We start from the raw sequence: 24876 nt of genomic DNA on the forward strand, positions 1-24876 counted from the left end.
CGAATAATCGAGAATGTTTTAAACAGACTCCCTCATGCGAGTCTGAAACGTGACAATTTTATATATATGAAAGAATGTTTTGAAGAAAGAACAAAACAAAACGGTGTTAACACCACTATACTTAGTTTATGGACTTTTTCATCTTCATATCTTCACATCTTCATATGATACAAGATTTTACTCAGACAGATCGTAGGCTTTTTCGAGAAATAAATAGTAATCAAAAGACACATTATTTAAACAGCAGAAATGATCACGGCTTCACATTTTGCTTATGTAACTTTTGCGATCGAAAAGGGTGACGTCAGCATGGAAAAAAAAAAATTGTTCCGTTATTGAAAAAAGAGATAATAACCGTTGTAAAAACTTAAAACTTGTAAAAGCTTATCTTGTTAAGCTTAGGGCGTAGACAATATTGCAGATATCTGTAAGCTTGACGTCTTTCAAGTATGATATTTACAATAATTATCACTGCACAGTTGAGAAACAGATCCAAAGCCGCGCACTATAATGGTTTGGACATGTATGTCAAATTAAAACTGACCGAATCACTCACATACTTTTGTGGCGAAATCAACATTTTAGATAGAAGACATGAATCAAGAGCATAGAACGCTATTTGGAAATAAGAGACTAGAGAGAGAGAGATAAGAAAATAAGAGCGCTAAAAGTCTATAACCTGATAAAATATTGATATATGTTATCGATATAAAAGGATTCGTAATTTTTGTTTTGGGATCACCCCGGTCATCAGGTGAATTTTGTGCGAAAAAGTAGGATTGGGGTGAAGAAACATCGATATTGTTAAAAACAAGTATCGACATTTTTTAAATTAATATGTCGAATTTTTTAACATTGATAATGATGAGGAAATGGTGTGCCATTTAAGCGTTTAGATTGTAATTGCTTATTTTTAACCTTGACTTCAAAAAAGGAGGAGGTTCTATGTTCGGCTGTATATAATTTTTAATGTATGTTCGCGGATTTCTCCGTCAATTATGGACCGATTTTCAAAATTTTTTTCATTCGAAAGAGTGCCTTTCCGAGGTGGTCCCATTTTAACCAAGTTAGGATGAGATGGGGGAAGAGGGAGATATGAGGAAAACCTCAAATTTCAAAAGCACGCACAATGTTTTCACATATTTTTCATCTAAAATAATCATACATTTGTGAATAATGTTATTGCTGAACTGATATGACGACTAAATCGGAAGTAGCTCGGTGTAAAAGCCATTGAGTTTGCTTTTTAAGCACTAACCATATCATATGAGAAGTCGTAGAAACATGGTAGGCAACTGTTTCTATGATGTAATAGTTAGAACATCAAGCTTACACGCAGAGGTCGCGGGTTTCTTTTTCTAGTTTGGTTGGAACTTTTGTCAAATCACCTAGAATAGCCGAGCCCTCAAACAATATAAAAATAATATACTTTCATGTCATAGACAAAAGACAAACTCGGTTCAATTTTTTTTTGTAAAAATATTTTGTTATTACTAATACATAATCTCAAAAATAATAATCGATGACATGTAATAATAAAACTTCAAAATTACAAAAGAAAAAACTTAAAGATTCATTCCCAATTCTATTAATAAAATTTATAGTATTTTATTACGAAACTACGTATCGTTAAAATAACAACACTCACGAACCCGTGCTATATAAAACTATTAAGACGGTTGAAGTATAAAGTGAGGTGAATCTTTTCTGGAAAGAAATACATTTTTCCGATTTGGTAGTCGTCGCCAGGAGCAGACGAAAAATCTCGACGAAGATGGGAATAAATCGAAGTAAATGGCGGGGGCGCTCGTGTATCTGTGCAATGCACCGGACCGGCTCCGGGTGAATTCGAGCGCTATAATACCCTGTGGATCGTTACGAATATAAAATATATTCTGTAGGTTTCGGTTCAAGAGAAACGCTCGGGAAAATCGAGCGAAATTGCCGCACTTTTCGGTTGGGCGTACTAAAGTGAGATTTGTCTGCGAGGAAAAAAAATTAATTTATACATGTTCAAATAGGTAGTAGCAATCCGTGAATATATCTCGTATCTGAAGGGTACGATATTTTGTTCAGCCATCTTGTGGCAGGTATTAACAATTTTTATATTTGTTATATATCTTTCTGTAGTTGATTCAATTGATGTGTTTTGAAATGGAACGACCGCTGCAACCCTTTAGGCCACCTCGTATTCACCTACCTCAAGTTCAAAGGTTGACCACGCTGGTGTATTAAAGTATTAAGACCCAGCTATAAAAGGCCACCACGATGACGTCTCGCTCTCTTTTCTCTTCTCTACCCGCTTGTAACACAACCACTACCATAGCGTTTCTGTACTTCTGTACTGTCGAACAATATAACATCGAAATAAACAAGTTTTTATTCAATCAGTGTCTCCAGTTCCTGTACGAATTCCTTCCACAAAATAGTAGTGAGTGTTCGGACAAACAATCGCATCGACAGCCACACATTCCGACCGACAAGACGAACATTCCTACGGAATCTTTGATTGAAGAACTTAATGTTTTTATTGTTAGTGTTTCTTTTTGCGATTCAGTCCGTTTATTATTCATTATTCTTACCTGTTTATTATAAACTAGAATAGAGTAATACAGTATTGAGATTCTAAGAGTGCTTTCACTTATAACGTCAGTTTAAGTGATGCAGTTTCATTAGACTTTTATTCGGAAATGACGATAGAAAAGAAGACACAAAAACACTTGACTATTTAATTGTTATAAGGCTTATTCATACACTATCTAAATAATTCTGTGTTATACTATGGTATTCTCAGTGTAATAATGTATTCTTAAACATTCCGAACAAGTTGCTTATTTTCCTTGTAAATGCGGAAAACAATTACTGAAATGAGGTTGTCTTGCAAGGCGAGATCCAGCAGATATAGCTTAAATATCGGCAATTTATTTCTATAAAAACTATTTTGATAGAACTATTTACTATTTCTGTTTCCTTTATAATGTTTAAAATTTCTGATAAACGTACTATCGAGATGAATAACACTGTCGGTACAATTTGGGGTTATATTTAATTTATCTTGTTTATTGAGTATATAAAGTATTTATTGTGCAAAGTCAGAAAAAATATTGATATTAAAAAAAATCCGTCAAGGATTGATATTTTTTCAGCATCACTAGTATGACATTATATTCCTTGGTTTGAAGGATAAATGTGATTTGCTTGACATACTTAGACATAAAATTTACATTAAAAGTACACTCCATTCAGTTGCTTAGCCGTGGACTATTGGAAGTTGGGAATACTAAAACCTGTAAAACAATAAAACCTATTGACTGGTTAAATTATTTGATCATCTAAATTATTGATCTTATTATTTCTTTGCAGCTTTGCTTTTTTTACCCTCACCAACATAACTAGGTACCGGCATTAATCTCTAAAAGTAATTAAACAATCGTTACCACACGAATCAATAAAGATTAGTTCCATTCTCATTAGTTCAACATTTAGTTCATTATATTAATGAAAAAACATCAAGCTATATATTTGAATATTTTGCTTATCAGTGACATATATTTTGTAAACAATTCAGTGGTGTTGCCTCTTTCACATCACTTTTTGAACGCATATATTAATCTCTTTCGACCTCAACGCCTCCGACCCGCGCGGTTCGCCACCCTCCCCCCAGCCGTTCTCTCTACCGCACCTATTATAAATAATTTATAACTTCCAGCAGGGCGAGCAGGGGCTGCGCCGAACGGCAGAAGAATAATGAAGATAAATATTAGCGAATGGCGGAGAGATAAAAGTCGTTGCGGAAGAAGTTTAAAAATGTAACGCGTCGTTTAACTCGGGGCTTTGGCGGCGCCGGTGAGTGAAAAATTCGGCCCGGATTTTTCGAGCGGAAATTGAAAATGGCCGGGCGGCGGTGCCGGGAAAAGAGAACGGGGCACCCCGACCCCCGTTACAACTCCCTTCCGCCCACATTCTCCTCATTTCGAAGAAGTAACGCGCGAAAATGCTGAATAAATAACTCGATCGGTTTTATTTTGATTGTCGTGTGTTCCATATTTTTTCATTTATTTAATCTGGACACTTTGTATAAAAAAGACACAAATTGAAATTATTACAATTTTGAAAACTTCGAAACCCTATCGTAGCGTTTTGAGCCGAAACTATTTTCGAATCAACATAAACAGACACAAAAAATTTCATCAAAATCGACCCAACCGTAGGGACAGAAGAATTATATAGGTAAAGATTGTTATAATTTGTGATTTTATTTCTTCCTATATTTATTTATAATACTGGTTGTTCAATAATGATAATATAGGGCTTAGAATAGGTCCAGCATTATGTGCTTTAAATTTCGAATTTTATTAAGGTCGATAGCAACAACTTCTGTTCACAACATCTCAATTATTGTTTAAAATGTTTGTTTCTAAAGCTGACGAGGTAGAAACTAAACCAGTATACTATAACTTTACAATCCCGCAATCCGAAAGATCTCTTTCCCACCTATTTAAGCCTGTCCACCTAGTCTGATGGCTCTTGACTATCTTGCTTGCACAAACCAAAATTCGTAGAAGTTTTAATTTGCATTGCAGCTTTTTTACTTTTTACTCATTTCCTCTTTCTATATATGAACTACTATCTGATCGTTAAAAAACTATTCGATTCGATGTATCGAATGAACACCCGGCGAGTAATCAAGCCGAATATTAATTGCTCAAACATTCCTAATACGGTCCTGGTTCCCGGACTTCTCCCTTTTTTCAAACTTAATTAAACGGCCCGTACGAACGGTTCGGCCCCAGAAAAATGTAATTATAATGAAATCTATCACGACCGACACCGCCAACTGACTGGGCAGAAGGGGACGGCGGGAGTAACCGTCGGTCGGGGCGCTGCCAAAGAAATCAATTTGCAAGCTTTCATCCGGAGTGAGAATTTTAAATAATGCCCCAGCGAGGACGGATCGGTCGTCCCCATCAAATCTCTCCGTCACGATGCGACTCGACGCCTGAAAAACTGTCTGGTCGAGTGGCCCCCTTTTGTATTTCGGTCCTAACGCCGCCTGTCTCCGATCACCCTATAAAAAATATAACTTCTTGTTGAGCGCTACGATATCCATTCAATATGGAGGTGTATTAGTTAAACGAACAAAAAATACATATCTCATTTACGTTATGCCTAAAAAGTATTGGGACATTGTATTTTAATACGGTAGTAGAAGTTTTTGGCACGTACAGTTATTAACGTTATAAATGAACGCGATTTTTTAACTATTTAGTTAAAGAGGTTGCTTGGACACTAACTTTTGTCAATTCACAACAAATTAAAATAAAATACCAGTAAAGCAGTTCTACGGCTATTTTAATCTAATCAAAATTGTATCCTGTAATCGGTACTTCAACTGAAAATAAATAATTTGTGGTGTCAACATTTCTGACGAGATAAATTAGTAGTAGTAGATAAGCAAGTAGTTGAAAATATAATGGTGTTAATTTTATCATTGAAATACTTATTTGGTGAGGCCTAAATACAAATAAGTAAACAAATGGTTTATAAATAATATAATTTTGGGTTATACCGAACCAAACGCAACTAGTGTGTAAAAATTTACGAAAACAACAAATGTTGTTCAAAAACGAAAATTCGCCGGCTTGGTTGAAGTGACAGGATGGTCCTCCTACTGTTGGGATAGTCGCGGGTTCGAATCCTTATGGGACATGGTCGTAAATTTATGTTAGTAATTGTTTAACATTTGTGAATGTCCTTAGGCAAGGGTGTAAAATCCGACAAGGAAAATGATCCCAGTCACGCCAGTAACCATGCTGGGTAAGACCGGATGTCTTCTGGGATGATTTCTAAAGTAGGTTACTTGCCAGTTCGTAGGCTTAATGCCGAGGACCGTGGTTCGGGTCCACGTTAAACTATAGGTCCCATCCAGATAAACCTTCGTTGGTAAAAAGGAGATTTTAATATATAAAAAAATGAAAATTCGACGTTTTATTTAATATTTTACATTTTTGGGTAGTTATTAATAGAATATATATAAATTAAATATTTTTTAGTGTGATATAAACATTTGCATATGTTATGTCCTTGTATTGGTTGGAATAAATTTAATTTCCTAATTGTTTTTTTTTAATTTTTTTTTTAAATTCTTAAAGGGTTATTTTCAATAGCAAAAAACCTTCGAACCCCCTGTTTCCTAAGTTTCGAATTCGTCCTGTTGCGGTTTATGGCCTAATATTTTTTAAATTTTGATTATAGTACTGGAAATACAGAACATCCTTATAAGTAGAGATGATAAATGAAGAACTTTTGTGCTAATTGTTATCTTGACATTATACTCAACCAACATAAGGTTTTGTATTTAAAGTATAAAATTTTGTTTATATAGTTTAGTATAAGTTTTGTTTATAGATTATCATTAAAGCGGTAGAATCTATTGAACCTAAAAAAAACCTTTTTACCTTAGAAAGTGTGCTAGCCAGACTTCAGTCCTACCCTACCGTCCAAAATTGATTAAAAAATTATAATTGCAAGATATAATCTGATTAAAAATTAGTAAAATTAAAAACTGAGATGTTTATCCCAAATCTTGGAGAAGTAGGCGCATCATTACTAAAAAAATAGCACGGAATGAATTATTCTAGCGCATTCACCATATCTAGCCATTTCCTCACACGATTATCATTTAATTTTGTTTTGACGAAAATTGCTCAAATGTTTAGACGACTTGAAAAAAACGTTGGTATAACGTGTTGTATTATGTGCATGCATTTTTAGTAAGCGATATCTATTGGTATTTAGCGGTAGGTATCAATGTAAACAACCTAATTCAACTGTTAAATTCGATGCCTTTGATATTTGTCTACATAAAATAACATTTTTTCAGTTAGCATTATTATGTTATTCCTTGTATATAGATAACATAATCATGAAACTCCCAAAATCGAATGTTCGACATTCGACATTTATTGTTCCATTTTAAAAAATCTGCTGCCAGAACCGACCAAACACTGTTAAAAACTTAGAGACATTGCTTTGTCATATCCTATTTCTGTTTTAATTTTCAATTATATAGTGTTGATGTTATGAGTCAATCGCAAAGAACAGTCTGGGAAATCAAACATCTTCGAAGACAATGAATTGCAAGATTTGCTGAAAAAGCTCTCACAGAAACTACTGGTAGCTTAGATGTTAATGAATTAGCTGTTTTCACACATTTACATGCGATGGAAAATGTCTAAAACAAGCAAAAATGGTTACCATATGAATTGACTGAAAATGCCATTTCGAACCGGATTCATAAAGGGATTCATAGTTCTTTCGGAATGCCATTTGTTCAGATCGATGCAGCAGAGCTTGGCTAGTAGGGTATTTCAAAATGCTGAAGAAATATGAAAAGGAATCGATGAACTGTCAAATTGAAAATGATAAAAAATATTTTTATTGATATATATTGTGCAAATTTTTCTCAATAAATGCCTTTTTGAAATGAAAATATGCTCAGCGTATAGGCAAGCACCTAATGTTTAAGGACGATTGCCTTAAATGGGTCTAAATAAATTTCGAAAAATATATAATCTGTTTGGGCTTAATCTTAAAAGTCCTACTAGTTTTTGATTACAGTAGTATGCCAAATACTCAACACAAGAAAACATCTGTTGGTTCCCTAAATTTTTCGACAATATTTATCTTCCGATATGTCCTCGTACGCAGTTAAAATTTCAATATGGAGTCTTGAAACATAAGAGGATTGAATGGATTTGTACGTCGGTTTATTTGTACTTTCGATTAAACCGAACGCCAACAACAAACAAAAAGCGTTTCCTTAAACGTTACGATCCGGGTACCTGTAAATCGTCTTGATTTATGTCGAAGATAAACCGGTCCCCCTTCCTTATCGTCTCTGTTTGAGCTGTGACGAAAAGTTTAATTAGCGAGTCAACGCGTCGTTCCCCGGCAAATATTGCTTAATTTTTGTTTGTCAAACAGCAACAAAACGTCGTAACATCCAATATTTGGTAATGCGTGTACACAGAGAGAGGTTTGTAATCAAATTTCCAGGTTTTTTACTCAATTTCAATTCTCATAGTCGTCGCAAAGCGTCGTATAATTTGCATAGTTGCAAGTCGAAATTCCGTTAAGTTGATTTTAATAAATCTAATTTAAATAACGAGAAATGGTAGTAAATCAATTTGTAGAAATTATACGGTACGAAAGATAACTAATTTGAAAAATATACATTTTCTGATATTGTGATAACGCTGGTCTGGTATATACGTCGAAAAAACGTAACAGGGCGGGGGGTAGTGTTTCTAGCGTCGCTAATATGTGCACAATAGACTGTATTTACGTATTACAGAGGCATAACGTGTTTTACGTATTTTTTGCCAGTTCAAAATGGCTTAGAGATTTTGTAAACGAGACTTGTAAGTCGTCTTGCAGGTATGTTCTGGCATGTCAGTTGATTTTCTTTTTTTAATTGTATGGAACCTATGGAAGAGGTGAAAAAATATCAATGAAGTTTGTATGGCCAAGAATTGGAGGGAACCAAGTGACCATCACACAGACTGTTATTTTTGCATTGTAAATCCACTTAAAGGTAACAATTCAAATAAATCATCTTATCCTAATCTACCATCGACATCCGTTACAATACCCCATAAAGAAAAAAACCTGTACCTGCGGCTCCTGTATTGGAAAATCAACTACTCTCCATCGCATAATTCATTTGTATCCGAACGAAAAATACCATACCTCGTCAACTCTCAATGACTTAATAAAAGACTTAAATCTTCCAAAAAATAAAGCATCGTTATTAACATCACGGTTAAAACAATGTGATATACTTGATTCTTATGTTCGAATGGATTTCCTGTAGAGTGAAAGCATGAGGAGGGATTATATTTGAGGGTTAAAAAGAGAAACTTCTGTTGAACTCTATTTTAACACAAATATATCATAAATGGAAATTCGTTATATTATAAAACATTTTTAAATATACATTTCATACTATTTCTTAACTATTTCTTGATCTTAATCTTATTTATAGGTATAAAGACAACAATTTAGGGACACATGCCCCATGAGCAAAAATGTTGTAGGCTGGTGTAATTAGAGAGTTACGAATTTAGCGAATTTTTCAATGGGCATAATGATATAATAAATAATCACAAAAATTTTAATTTACAATAATAATATAAGATAGAAATATTCTAAATAAATATTTATTTTTAAATTATAAGTACGATTACTAAGATATTGTTAGGAATCAAACACCAATCAAGAACTGTTATGAAACATTAATGTCATCTAAAAATGTTCTAACCATCATTTCTCCATTCCTTCGTTTATGTAAATCTGAACTTTTTGTAGGGCTTCGATTTTATTTGAATTATTTATCTTATATATCAGTTTTAAAATTGGTTTAGTGTTATAAGGATTTTTCAAGGCAAATAACTCGAACTTCCCTAGAATCGAGTTGTCCATACTGGGTATAAATGATGTTAATAAATAATAATTTTAATAACAATAATAAAGCTCTTATGAAACTGATAATACAAGTGCATATCAGACACACTAAATATGAAATTTGATAGGATATTGAAGAAAATCAAATATTAAATACTATCAGTATAACATATCAAAATTAATAAACACAGGCTATAAGTACTCTCACAATGATAGCACGATAGCCAGTTAGGAAATATGAGAGTAGTGTTATCGAAATTAAGTGTCTCATAATTTCTAAAAGATATTAATATTGTATAGATGGCAAACCTAGTTAAATTTTACTTCAGATGCAGATGCCAATGTATTTAACAAGACTATTGTTAACACACAAAAATTGATGATGTAACTTTTTTTGTTTAGAGTTTTTATCAACTATGTTACATTGAGGAATAGCACACTATCAATTCGCATTAAAATGCATAACTACAACAAAAAAATATTAAAATAAAGTGTCAATACGACTTAAGTAACTCAAATTATTTTGCTCTCTAATCATTTATTTAGAAATAGCAGTTTAAAATTAGTCACTATGCTCATTGTGACAATAAACAACATAGCATCCTATAAAATATGAAAGGTTGCTGGGTAAGTTTATTGATTTATATGATACAATTCAATCATGAGATAGTGAATTATAGTTGTGTCGGTATGGTACTTTGTATTGGTATGGTAGATATACCAATATTTTTTAAACAAATGCTGGTTTTCTTATTTTTATCATTCTGGTTAGTGGCTCGTAACCACTGGAGTATTTGTATATAAATATTACACAATATAAGGTACACTAAAGATATCGAAGGAACATGTTAAAACAATAAATCTGTCACCTAAAAATTTGGATATGAAAATATTTTATGTCCAAATTATTTTTAATTTTCTCAATTTACATCAGATATTCACAGAGTACTCTAATTAATTCTTCTTAGCCAAGAAGTTAATTACTGTAATATTTAGCTAGCCGTGTATAATTATTATTACTATTATTATTAGCTTTATAAATTATTACAGTTTTCGCATTGTAGTATGAGAAAGACTATGAGAAATAATCACTATGTTTCCCCTCTCCCAGACATCATTGAAATTCCATTTATTTATTTTTATCACTTAATAAACAATCTGCAGAAACATGACACCAGTTGAATTTTTTTTGACTCAATTTTTGAATCTTTTAAAAACCAGTAATATTTTAACAAATTTATTTTAAAATATCATTGGAATGATTAAAGTTAGTATGTAAACGTTAAAAAACAAATTCCCCATTTTTATAAAGACAAAAATGATTGAAAAAATAATTTCAAGGCTTACGTGGTATATATTTAATAAGATCTCGAATTGGAAGATGATGAAGGGGGAAGAGACCCGATAAAAAAACTCTTAATTGAATCAAGGAGGTCTTGAAACTCCTCCCGGTCCTCACACACCGTCCTCCTTCCTTCCTGCGAGCGCGCCGCCGCTTCCGTCTCCTGCTTTGAAACTGGCTACGTTCGCCTTACGAATTAGCGCTGTCTGTTATTTGTTATTTAAAGTGGCTCGGAAGTGTGGATGTCTTAATTGATAGTCTGGCGGAGCGCTGGGGTCTCGTTAACTTCGGCTTCGGATTTTGTTTCGTTTTGTTGTCGGACGACTAGCGACCGTTTCGAAGGGGAAAATTAACGTTTATCTTCTCTCGTCTGTTAGAGGGAGGGAGACGGTTCAATTCGATGAGGGAGATAGATATAAGCGAAGGGATGTCGATGGCAGACGTCCGATAATGGATGATGTGGCTTATTCGAGATAATTCAAGGTGCAAAGTATGTAATTAGAGTTTTTTAATTAGATGTTTATATATATATATATATATATATATATATATATATATATATATATATTCTAAGGTTAGCAACACTAGAGAATTAGTACCATGCGGTTCTGGGTAAGACCAGTACAACGTCACTCTCTCTCTCTCTCTCTTCTTCACAATTTAATTTCTTAACACTTCCGTATAACCTTGAGTTAACCTAATATCCTATCCCTCTTCCCATCAACGACATGTAGTCTTTAACATCGAAATACACTATCGATCGGTGTTTTCTGTTCCCGTTCAAATTCTGCGACATAATATAACTGAGTGTTCGAACAAATAAACACCGTCAATCACAGTCACAGTCAAGAACATGATTTTGACACCGAACACAAAGAGCTTTCTGGACAGCGAAACAAATTTCATGACGAGGATTTGAAAGCATTACTTGATGATGAGTAACACAAGAAACTATATCCAGTTGCTTGAAGAACATGGGGGTGATCCAAAAGGTTGGGAATTTTATGCTTTATAAATTGATGTCAAAATACATTGACAGGCGTTTGGTTGTGTGTGAAATGCTGTCTCAACAGCAAAATCAGAAAAGTTTTTTACATCATACTATAATCGTCGAAATCGTCCATGTTTTTGAAAAAAAAACATGAAGATCAACATCGACGGCAAATCCGAATATCCATGGCTCCAAACGAATGCTTTGTACTTGGTGTGATCGAAAACCTAATGAAACCATCAATGAGGATCTATATCGAGTAAAATTGATAACATACGCTTGAGCAGAGCAGTGCGCGAGAAACCGCATGAACAAGAACACAACAGCGTTCTTTTTCAGCATGACAACGCTCGACAACATGTTGAAAAACCGACGAAAACATACATCAAATTTCTTTCTCTTTCTCTTTAAATATTTTAATATAAAGTGGCCCACACCACATCAAGCGAAAACTGTCGTAGGTAAGATAAGGTAAACTGGCGCAAACATGGAAAATCCAGGATTCACGGCCAAGAAGGTGTTGATGAGATTGGCAAGGAACCATAAACCATGACCCTACTACGGCTAAAACCTTAAATCGAATCTGTACTGTAGCGTTAGGAACTATAGGCTGGTTAACAATTGACTACTTTATACTATCGGCTGATTCAGTCACTATTTTTGGGCTTGACTAGTTTCAGCCGTAACTAGTTCATTTATGACTAATGTTTAATGTTCTGGTTTTGTCGTCCTAATCGTGACCTTGAAAATAATGTGTCGATGTTACGCTTTATATGTAAAAATATAGATTTATGTTTTGTAATATAATTGTAAATGACAACGCACATTAACATAACAGCAATTAAGAACTCTATTTTTCAACATTATTTATTAATGTAATAAGGTAAAAAGGACAACATTAAATTTTTTTTCGTTTGTCTTTTTTTAATTGACTTGTTCGATCGAAGTCTCTCGATGTTTGTTCAAATCTTTTGAGTGTTTAAATTTCTTTTGTAGGAATGTTCGTCGTGTCGGTCAATCGATCGAAATGTGTGGCTGCCGCTGCGATTATTTATCAGAACACTCACTACTATTTTGGAAGGAATTTGCACGGGAACTAAAAACACTTTGATTTGGTTGAATCAAAGTTGTTTATTTTAACTTACGATTAATACATATGGTCGATGGGAGAATTGACAGGATATTAGGTTAGGTAGAGGAAGTACGGTAGCGCTGTGGAAGTGGTACTGTTACAAGGGGACGGAGAAAAGAAAAGAGAGCGAGAGGTCGTCGTGATGGTCTTTTATACCCTCGAACTGCATGGTACCAATCCACCGGCGTTGCCAACGTTTGTAGTTGTTGATGGTGAATTAGTGGTGGCCTAAAGGGTCGTGGCGGTCGCCACACTTTCATTAAAATTTCAACGAATAACAATACTAATAAAATCATTATTTTATTTACAAAGTGTGCGGCAATTAAATAGCTGATAAAGATTGTTTGAGAAAATACGATACAAGTATTTAGGGGCCATTATTCCATTTCTCTTTACAGTCAAATCAAATATATAAAATATAAAAATAGTTTTACATCTCTCAAAATAAAATTGTCCTTTCATAATATAATCCAGCAATTAACTTTCTTTTTCTTTCCCAAAGAAAGTTCGAGAAGGAATACGTACACCTTAGGATACGATACGATATAGGAATACGTCTTACTTAAGTCACACGTTGAAATAAAATAGAAATTATTATATTATGTCATTGGTACTTTCCAAATATTAAAATACGATGAAACTTATTTGAAATCATTAATCCATTCCTTTTTCAGATTGCTACTTGCCAATTTAAAATTCCTTAAAATAAACATCTATGCAGCAGAGAGAATCAACCATTCATCTCCGTCATTTCTTAAAATCAATACGCGAAAAAACATACATATGCGAAAAAACGCACATCGTACAAATCCGTCAGTTGTCATGAATAGACAAAAAATCGAAACGTACATTTGACTGTAATAGCAATTACTATTTTCGATCGACTACTTTTTTGACTATCGACTAGTACGACTGGTTTGCGACTATCGATTGTTTTCGGTGGATAGTTCCCAACGCTACTATACCGTAAATAATTGGATTGTCTAAAGGAAGAAATTGCCTGGAAGTTGCCAACTTTAGCCACCTGGACGGAATTGTGTTTCACTAGCAAAAACAACGCCAAGCCACAACATTAATAGCGATTCCGCCTTCCACCTGATTCGAAACACTAAGTGACCATATTGAGCATTCTCAGTATGTTAAATAAAGCTTTCAAATTAGTGTTAAAATATTGAATTTCTTTTTAGTAGATTAAATTTTTCTAAATATATCATTACATATTTTACTATTCTAATAAAACGAATGATTTAGTGAAAATATCTTATCATGGGCATCATCGTTTTTAAAAAAATTTAATATTAGTCATCTACAGACATGTAAACAAACGTTATTACTTAAAAATTACTTAAACTAGTTCACTTAATTATCACATTTAATACGATACTTACAAAATGTTTATCTAATTATTATCGTCAAGCATCATGGTAGGCTATCGATTAAAAACAATGAATATAATATGACTTGTTATCGACGAAAATAACTAATGATTAAATATATATTTGCCATATTTAGTAACATATATCTGAAGCTACTGTAAACACTTTTATCTGTTTTATTATAAGTTGTGTGTGGTTTTTGATAAATGTAATGGCTTTTGACGAAATATTATCCTTTCTGGTGAAACGATAATGAAGTTGTCGAAATGAGTACGCGTTCGCGTGCAATTTCGTTTTTAGCAGATTGATTGTTTTCTAACCGTCCTCTGCTCGGATAAAAAATGCCCTGACCAGGAGATATTTTTAGTGTTTTTCCAGCCGCGTGTCCGCTTTTTTGCAAAAAGGCAAATATTGGCCGGTAAAACTCGTACTATATCACGGCATGTCGCCGATTAAAATCCCCCAAAATCGGTTAATATCACCAATCGTAATAAAAATGCCGTTACGCTTCGCTCGCGGAAAATATTCCGCTTGTCGTTTGTTTAATTTTTTTTGTTTCGGTCGCATTTTTCACGGCGCTAGCGGAAAAAAGCGACTGATTCTGGCTGATGCTCGTCGAATCAAAATGGATATGGAAATTTTGAATGTAATAGTAGAAAACACTCGATTGTGTTGTTAGCAGTTCGACGCATACGTCACTTCCACAATAGTCATTATCGTTATTGTTATTTAATATGCGAAATCTAACTTTTTGAGGTTTTCGTTAAATTATGACCAATTGGCAATTATGTAGGTTAATAATGAAATAAATTTGACCAAATTAAAAGTAATTTTACTTAGATGAGTATTTGTCTAGTTGACATTCAAATCTTATATAGATCAGGAATATACGCTGACTTCATGCCGAGCAGCATACGTCCCTTATTGCAGCAAGTAGTTGGGATGAAACCTCCTTTGCATATTCCAAGAAATATGGGGATGCAACCCTTCTAATAACTTGTCAAGTGGCCGCAAAATGAGGACAGTCTTGAGACGAATGTGGCCAGAGGAAGAAGGAAAAGTCCTAATCCAATGAGAATTAATTAAGCTTCTGAACTGGCTTCTCTAATAAACCATTTTTGAATCCAGTTATTATAAAAACTACCAGCCCACTTCTCACATACACATTAAACGAAACAAATAAAACCTAACCTCAAATGTTCTCAACAGTATTGTTTACCTCGACATTACGTTTATAAGAAACGTTAGAAAACGTTATAAAGTTAGCAATCTGCTGATATTAGCCTTTCAAGATTTGATCACATATATTTAATTTTTTCTTCCTCCGTGTGGGAATACATAACCTTTTCAGAGTTTTTACCAATGTAAAATTAGATTAGGAAGTCTCATATCATCGTTACGCATTAGAATGCATAATTAATACATGGACTGAAAAGTCCCGGGTGTAACAAAGAAAACACGGTTTTTGTTCAAAATTAGCTTTATTCATGGACATAATCTCCATCAAGAGCTACACAATAACTCCAGCGCCGCTCTAACATTCAGTTCTAACAAAACCACTTTTGTAGAACGATTTACGATTTATTTTTTGTCTCAAAATATGCCTGTCACCAGTTGCTGTCCACTCAGATGTCGTTTTCATTGTCACATGTCGACGCCAAAATTCCGGTTTGATTAAACATGGCTAAACACCGCAGAGTCAAATGCTCATTCATTCAAACCAACACGTTCTTTTCATATCTTCACGATGTTAGCTAACTTGCACAACTTCACTTTTCGATCACTCAAAACGATATTACTGATTTTTTATATTCTCTGTTGTTACCACCTCATTTGGGCGTCCACTGCGTTCTGCATCATTGGTGTCTCTACGACCACGTTTGAAGTCAACAAACCAACTTCACTTTTCGACTGTTAAGTGCAACCAAAAGAACTAAAAATCAGCAATAAATTTGAAAAGTTTTGGCGTATTTTTTTAAATTACCTTATTTAAAACATGAAGTTTTCTTTCGAAAATAACATTTACATAGGGTAGAGTAAATACGTAGAATTGTCAAGAAGCAGTTTATTAAAATCAGTCATCATGTCCCTTATGAAGGCTGTTGGTTTAATTGATTGGAGGTCAATTTGATTGCGATAACTTTTTTTTAAAACATATTTATTAGATACGCTTAGTACAATCTTAATTATAAATTAATTTATTACTACTTTTCATTTGTACTTGGATTAATTCACAAGCAAGACGAGTGCAAGAAAATACATCAATATGTATTTCTCAATTATAAAATTATAACTTATAGCTATAGTTTACACTAACATTTATACATTTTATATAAGTTCATATGGTTTGACTCTCTTCAATCTTCCGACATCCTGCGCGCTATCTAGCATTTGTATTGCTTCCATGTTAGTATGATTTAGTAATCTTCTTTCGTGTTTCAAGGCGAAATATTGGATAACTTCACAAATCCATTTCCAGGTCATCGTGCAATTTTTTGTTGGTTATGTAGCGATAAGCATTGGTAATCAATCGAAAAACCTTGTTTTGGCCGCGTTGGATGACTAGTTGACAAATTGGCTTTATAATTGTCATATAAATCAACCTCTCTGATTTTAGATCAAGTTGAGAGTATCTTCCGACTAACCAGTACAGTTCTAAAGTGTTTCGCTTTTTGTCTAACATGATGTTTCCAATTTAATCTACCGTCAAGATGGATTCCGAGCTATTTAGCTGATTCTGCTTGAGGAATCGGGCATCCATTGAGTGATATAATTAAGTTTTTATTATTTCGCGATGTAAAATTAACGTGGACAGATTTGAACCTGTTAAGTTAAATTTTTCAATCTTTCGTCCATTTGTATATTTTGTTGACTGCCACTTGTACTTTTTCTACTGCTCTAGGCAGAGATATGCCGTTTGCCATAATAATTTTGTCGTCTGCAAAGGTTCCAAGTAGTGTTTCTTTTGTTGTTGGAATGTCCGCAGTGTAGAGCAGATATAGGAGAGGTCCTAAGACGCTACCTTGTAGAACTCCAGCCGAAATAGTTTTAAATGTCGAGAACGCCATTTCGTGCGATACCCTAAATTTTCTTTCGAAAAGATATGACTTCAGCAGTTGACAATAGTTACGCGGTAACAATTTGCTCATCTTACAGATTCATCCCAAATGCCAAACTTTTGACCCGGTCAAAGGCTTGTGAGACATCCAGGAATTTTGCAGGGCAGTACTTCTTTTTCTCAAAAACGCTTTTTCAATAGCCGCAGTTACTCTGTACAATAACTTTTTTGATGACTTCATATTGAAAAATGCCCTCATATTAAATAATTATCCGGAACTAAGCATTTTTCAATCAATTATATAATTCTGTAACATGATTAATTAATTTTAAACTGAATCGGAATTAATAACGAAAAATAGCGACGAGGGGAAATTATAACAAATCGGAAACAATTTCGGAAAAAAAGCGGGTGGTAAATTTTCAATTTAATGGCGATGACGAGACGAAAGGGGGGAAGCGCGAGAGGCGTCGAGAGACACGACCCAATTTGTGTTTCTATCGAAAGACACGGTCGATGCGGGGCCGGTAATTTGCATGTAATATGCGCTTTTCATTTAGTTTTCATTAGCGTCGGCACACGTATCGATTATTTCCCTCTGCGTTTGCCACTCGATTTATTCCCCGGGAAAACGTCAAATAATATCCCGATTACCAAGACTAGCGTAAATCTAATTAAGGTTTTTTTTTCAAAGCTAATATTTTGTTTCCGGTGCGTTCAATTAATCCTAGTATCAATATTTCGACTTCGATATTTTAAAAAACATATGATATATTGACGAACAAAAAATATCGATAGTTATTTTTACTAATATCGATTCAATCCAACCCTACTTTTCCACGCAAAAGATCCAAGACTGCAGAATGCAAATTATCGAAACCGACAAGCCCCAACAACAATTAATAATATCATTCCATATAGCGATAACGTTAGGTAAGTCGGACTGAATCTTGAAGCAAAAGTTCTCTGGAATATATTTGTTACAAAGAAAATGAAAGAACAGGAATTAAAATATAGGAGAATGTATTGATTGGTTGGAGAAAAATCACAGTTATCGGTACATAATAAATTACTACTATACAAGCAAGTATTGAAACCTCTATGGACATACGGAATTCAATTACGGGTCCTACTACTAAGACCTAAGAAGGATTTTAGGTGCGCCTAGATACCACAGAACTAATTGCTTACACCGAGACTTCCAGATACCAACTTCTACTCAGGAAATCAAGAGAATTGCAAGGAGGCATGAGGAGAGACCCTATTGTCATGTCAATATCGTAATGTCAATATCGTGTATCAAGTAATACAACTATTGGATAACACACCAGAACAGGACACAGGTTCAAAAGGATCAAATCACTTCATCTTGTGTAGCGTACTGCGGAGCATTTAACAGAAAATCAGCAGTATCAATACATAAACATTATTACACCATACTAAAATAGGGGCGATGAGTTCTCCTAGATACATAACTAGAATTAAGTCATTGTAAAGACAAATTGTAGGTTAGTCAGTAACGACTAGAACAATGTAATAAATAATTTGTTTTCGGCATCTGTCTGGAATAAAGTTTTACTAGATTTCTTAGTGTAAAATTGGGTAAAAAATTATTTAAATTAAATATAACCAATTATTACCGACAATTTCTCGACACCGGAACAAGTATACCTCAGATGATACTATTGGAGAAATTGCCACAAAGTTTTCCCAAGGCCTAATATATTAGCACGTACTCACTTTTGCCCTTTCACAGAATTTATTGAGAAAAGTTGGTGTAATATTTATTAATAAAATTTTCCATAGTTTTTACAACTTTTTATCATATTTCTGGAAACATGGCAATACTCTGTCAAAAGAACAATATTGGTTTGGCAGTGATAAAAAATATCAAAATTTTCGCATTCTGGAGTAAATACAACTATGGTTGAAGACATGGAACATAAAGCCAAAGAAACAAAATTCACCCATATAATCTTTACCCTGCGTAGAAGAACATGTCCACCAGTGAATATCAATCATTGTCAACTCTGCATTTAGATCAACGCCTACCCTGGAAGAAGCACATACTCGTCAAACGAAAACACCTTGGACCTAAAGTATATCAAATGTACTGACTCATCGGGCGCAAATCCAAGTTATCATTAGATAACAAGGTATTGCCGTATTAGTCTATACTCAAGCCTATTTGGTCATACGGGGTTCCGACGGCAAATCTTCCGGTTCCAAAATAAAGTGTTGCGTGCCATTGTTGATGCTCCATACTATGTTTCAAATGAAGTGATACAACGCGATATTTCGCTAGAAACCATAACGAGTGTAAATCAACGTGTTTGTGTGAAGTACTTCGAAAGAGTTGTCAGTGCAATCCAATGTACTCGCTAATCAGCTAAATATGCGACGTGATAGTGAAGTGCGTAGACTGAAAGGTTTAAGACCATCTGATCTGATTTTTGGATATATATAGATTGTAGAATAATTAATTAAGATAGTATTATATACAGGAGATTACGTAATTAAGTGATTTTCTACATGCCATGTATATATAATATAAATATAAGAAATTGCCTATTGGATAGATTGTGGAGCCACTAAGAATAGTTAAAAAAAATTTAAAATATTTTCGCACTTTTTAGCATATCATATAAAAACGTGTGTTAGCTAAATTATGCTGCATTGCTTTGAATAAGTGATAAGTCATAATAAGTGGTCAGATGGCGTTATGTCTAGTGAGTACACTCAGTATGCCAAAACTTCCATTCGAGCTAGAACAATATATCCTTCTCAACGTTTGCAACGTATTATGATTCGTGAGTATGGCAATATATTCTCCTTTAACATACTTCATTCAGAGAATGTTATTGAGGACAGCAAATGACGTTAAAATTAATAAATGGCATTTTAACGCATCTACATAATATATAGATTTTGTTACATTCAAGTGGTGAAGTCATGTATAACTTGTGATCTTGGGAATGTTGGCCATAATGGATAATTTAATGAGAATTACTCATAAGTCAGGAATCCGTCCAAACTTTTGGATAATTCACAGAGCGACATTATGGTAATTTATATTACTGTAGGTCCAAATTTTGTGTTGATCAAAATGTAGATAAATAAACCTCTCCAGTGGAAATTACATTAAAAATTAGTGAAAAGAATGGTGGGGATTGTTAAATGTTTTCAATTTATGGAGAAATAGGAGGGGTGATTAGCTTTCGTGGGTTTATTCGCTTCCTTTAAAAATGAGTGGGAAACGTTCACTATTTACAGAATTTGCCAATTTCACCTGAGAAGAACCCTGTACAATCGTTCCTTTTTTCTTTCTTTAACTGCCAATAACGCGATCCCAAGCCGGGGAGGAGAGGCGACGAGGCGGCGCATGAATGACAAAAGACCCGGTAAAACTTTGATAATTCCTGGGGACGCGGAACGATTTGAATCACCGGTAGAGCGGGCCCGGCTAATACCGATCTCAAACTTCATTATCATTTCGGGAGATATCTCTCCGGTGTGCAATTTTATGGAAAAATATGCAGCACTGGCGGCTTAATTTGTTTTTCGTCGGCACAAAAGCAACAAATCCGCGCGCGAAGCGTCGCAATTTGGATCCGGCGGAATGGCGAAGGATAAAGCGGGATCTATTGGCGTTGCAGGCAAAAGAATAGATACGCTCTATTTAGAGTTCCGTTTTAATGCATGATTGCATGTTAATCTAAAATTCACTTTATTTAACAAAATTAATATAATATTAATCTTTCAAATATCAACAACTAATTACTAATTATTTTAGACTTGTTGGTATTTTTCATGCATATAGAATATTGGCAAATAAACAAAATGAATTTTATTAATTAGGATAATAAATAAAATTAAGAAATATCACTAAATTATTTATAAAAGTTTTCAATTTAATTCCTGGCATAATGAATAGTTCCTGAAATACATTGGTTATAAAATATTTTTAACAAAAAAATTTAACCGACTTCAAAAATAAATAAGGAATTCACCAAGAAGTAAAAAATAATCAAACAGTGCTAAGCAACAAATTAGATTAGTTTTGTTCATATGCCACAAAATTATATTATTATTTTTGTATTGTTTAGGCTCGGCACCGACTTCAAACTAATCAGTTGGTAGTAGTTAAAATAATATTGTAAATACATAAATAGGTTTAGGTAGATGTTAAGCTAAATTGTGTGTATATAACAGAATATAAACTACATGTAGTAGATAAGTTAAATAAGATTTTTATTTATTTTTATTTGGTTATTACAGCGGTTATTATGTACATATTTTATTTTAAAATGTATTTTTTTGTGTTAAAAATCTAATTTTAATTATTTTCTAGTTTTTAGTGAGTTTTTTATTTACTTTTTGAAGTCGGGTCAATTTGTTGTTAAAAATATTTTATTTTTCTCTTTTTAGTGTTAGACTGAACTTGACTGACTGATTTACCGAATAAATTGCGCATAAATTTTATTTAATATCACAATGTGTAGGCCAAGTAAAGGTGCAGCTCATATGAGGAAAAACACGGATAAAGAAAGAATGATTGAAGATCAGGCCCCGGGGTCCTAATCACCTAGCCTAGGTGATTTGATAAATGTTCTAACTAAACTAGAAAAGCAAGAAATTATTGTCCGCGCCTGGAATCGAACTCGCGACATCCGATTGGAACCTAAACGCTTTAACAATTACACCATAGAAGCACTTGACTACAATATTTCTACGATAGTTAGTGCTTAAACTAAATGGCTCTTGCACCGAATGACTTCCGATTTTCCATCACATCAACTCAACAATAACAATATACACAAATATCTAGTTATTTTTGGTAAAAAATATGTGAAAACCTTCTACGTACATTTGAAATTTGAGCGTTTCCACATTAGATTCTGATTTGGTTCGAATGGGAACACCTCCGAAGTTCACTCTTTCGAAAAACAAAAAACAACTAAGAAAATTGATCCACAATTGACAGAGAAACCGGCAAACAGACATTAAAAAAAATATACAGCCGAACATAGAACCTCCTCCTTTTTCGAAGTCGATTAAAAACAAATTATAGGTTAGTCGGCAGCGGCTAGTGACAATATATTAAAACTAAAACGAGCTTAAATGTTTCAACAGGTGATAAACAACTTCCATTTTGGTATATATTACTATAATGACTGAACAACATTAGAAAACATACACAATAAAAAGAATACTCGGTAGATAAGTGTGGTCTTCATTATTCTAAAATAATAATGTAAGTAAACAATGCTCTATAGCAAAACCTTATTACATATACTCTGAAAGAATAAAAAATATAAATAATATAAATACAAAAATATGTAAACAAATATTTGATGTCTACTTAAGGTATTATTAAAATACACTTTATTGCTTGTTTGTTTTGCGACCTATAAAAATTTAACCCTCCGCAACGGGTTATCTCTGAAGACCCATTTGGCTTTTCGTCGCTTCCCTAAATAGAACTCCGCAACGGAAAATCAACCCTTATTAAATATCGACGAGGCCTTTAAAAATCGGCAGCCGACTTCGGTAATGTTAAACCTCCCCCCACCCCTCACATCGACTCGCCATGAAAAAAAAGCATAAAATATTAATACACTCTCGTCATCCCCTCGAGGAAAAACTCCAGGGAAAATCCCTGCAATATTTTCATCTCTGTTCGGCGTCTAATCAACATTCCTATCAGCTGCGGGTTTTATTGAACTCGATTCCCTCCTGGAAAATTAAGTGGAGTGGCCCTTATACCCCGCCACCTCCACTTTCATTCGAGTCCACGTTGTGTCCCCGATACTTGAAACTCCCTCATCGAGGTGATCGTACCTGCGTTATGATGTGTTAATGTGTGCTAATCTATATTCTATATAAGTTGTAGGGATTAAAACAAAACTTTTTAATTTACTAGATGACTTGCAAAATCAAATGTACGACTGATAACGCCATATATATATCGATATATATATTTATAACGATAAATGATTTGAAGAATAGGGTTATCTCTCCTGGTCTACTATATTTAATCTACTTTCATGAATGTACCTGTTCTGCCTATGCCATATATATCATAAATTTTTCATTGTGCCCTAGTTATAAAATAATGTCCTCTTATAACATGACAAAAGGGTATTAATCTTTATGCTAATTATGTGTTAATAAGTGGATAATCTCTAAAAAATACTAACGTATTGGAACGACTTTAAACTGTAGTCCGGTCCGTACCCTACTCATTAAACTGCAACCATATTCATTCAAAACCTATTAGAAAGATAAGAAACAGTAGAAGGTAGCAGTGAATAATATTTAGAAAAATGAAAGTACAATTATTAGCCATTAACGAGGAATAGGGAATTTAAAAATAAACCCTTGAAACTAATTCACAGTTCTTATAAATGAATATAAAAATATATCTTAATAATCTCCATAGCCTGGTCGAATATTCTCTCATAATCTCTCTCCCTAATACCTGTAATGTTTTTACCGATCGCACCGCCTCCTGTCCATATCCTGTTTGATCATTTGTTTTAACACGTCAGTTGACTTGTTTAACGTTTATACAAGACAAAGTAATAAGAACTGTATATACTATTTGTTTAACAAATTGCTGCGACTCGTGTTTGCGTCGAGCAAACTCTTCAAAAGTAAAAATGAATTGTAAATAGAAAACATAATTTAAGTAAAGTTTAGTCGTGTTTACCTTACTAGTTTGTTGTTGCTTTTTCTTTTTATACCTCCCTTTTGTTTGCCTTGTTCGGATAGTGCCCAGTTCCGTTCAGCGTCCGACAACGCAAGCAGAAGAAGGCGTTATTATATAAATCCATCTAATAACTTCACGTAGACTAATGTATATAAATCCATAATCATTGCTTTTTATCGACAAATTATTGACTATTATTCATCATAGGTCAAACAACGCACACACCTGATATTTGAGTTAGATAAACATCTCCGCAAATAGATAGCTGTTGCGAAACAATAAAGATTTATCGTTCGACCAGTTTTTTGTTTGTTTTGTACTGTAATACAAATTAGTACGAATGAACTGAAGAACAAATACTGGCCGGAGCTACTTAAATTAAATAATAAATCCGAGAAAAAATAAATGCGGGCTGTTCCGTTTAATGCTGCGAGAATAGCTGGGCTTGTTCTCGTTATATTTATGTATCTAGCGAACTCGAGGGCAAACACGGAAAGATCTCGTTAAAAACGTTAAGGCTTTGTGAAAATAAACGCCTAAACCATGCGATATAGCGCGCACGCTTTTTTTTATTTGTATTTCTAAATATTAATAATCCCGTGTTTATTTGCGTTGCCGATTGGAATTTCGTGTAATAATCTTAGAATTAGATAAGCCTCGTGCTTATCTGTTCGACAGATCGTTTGAGTTTATTCTGCATATACGCAATTACACTTCAATTCTAAAGTATTAACATTAATAGGGAGCACTCGTCTAATCAAATACTTTTTCCTATATCTAATATTAGATAGATGGAATAC

At 33.8% G+C, this 24876-nt stretch overlaps 1 protein-coding gene across 4 annotated transcripts in view; it reads right to left on the reverse strand.

Annotated features, from left to right (window-relative positions):
- The window catches only part of LOC143206769 (transducin-like enhancer protein 4), a 265857-nt gene that overhangs the window by 86175 nt on the left and 154806 nt on the right, over window positions 1–24876 (reverse strand). Inside the window, exon 1 of one of the 4 annotated variants that reach the window (XM_076419465.1) lies at window positions 14319–14384. The exons of 2 other annotated variants lie outside the window; for them this stretch is intronic. The gene's annotated coding sequence lies outside the window, so the exon portion shown is untranslated. Of the gene's footprint in view, window positions 1–2200; window positions 2343–14318; window positions 14385–24876 lie in introns of those variants that run through there. One more of the 4 variants, XM_076419464.1, reaches the window with a different exon arrangement.

The sequence above is a fragment of the Rhynchophorus ferrugineus genome, unplaced genomic scaffold (genome assembly GCF_030347505.1).
Source record: "Rhynchophorus ferrugineus isolate W39M unplaced genomic scaffold, kcgeb_rfMv2 rfM1, whole genome shotgun sequence".
In the NCBI taxonomy this organism is placed as follows: Eukaryota; Metazoa; Arthropoda; class Insecta; order Coleoptera; family Curculionidae; genus Rhynchophorus; species Rhynchophorus ferrugineus.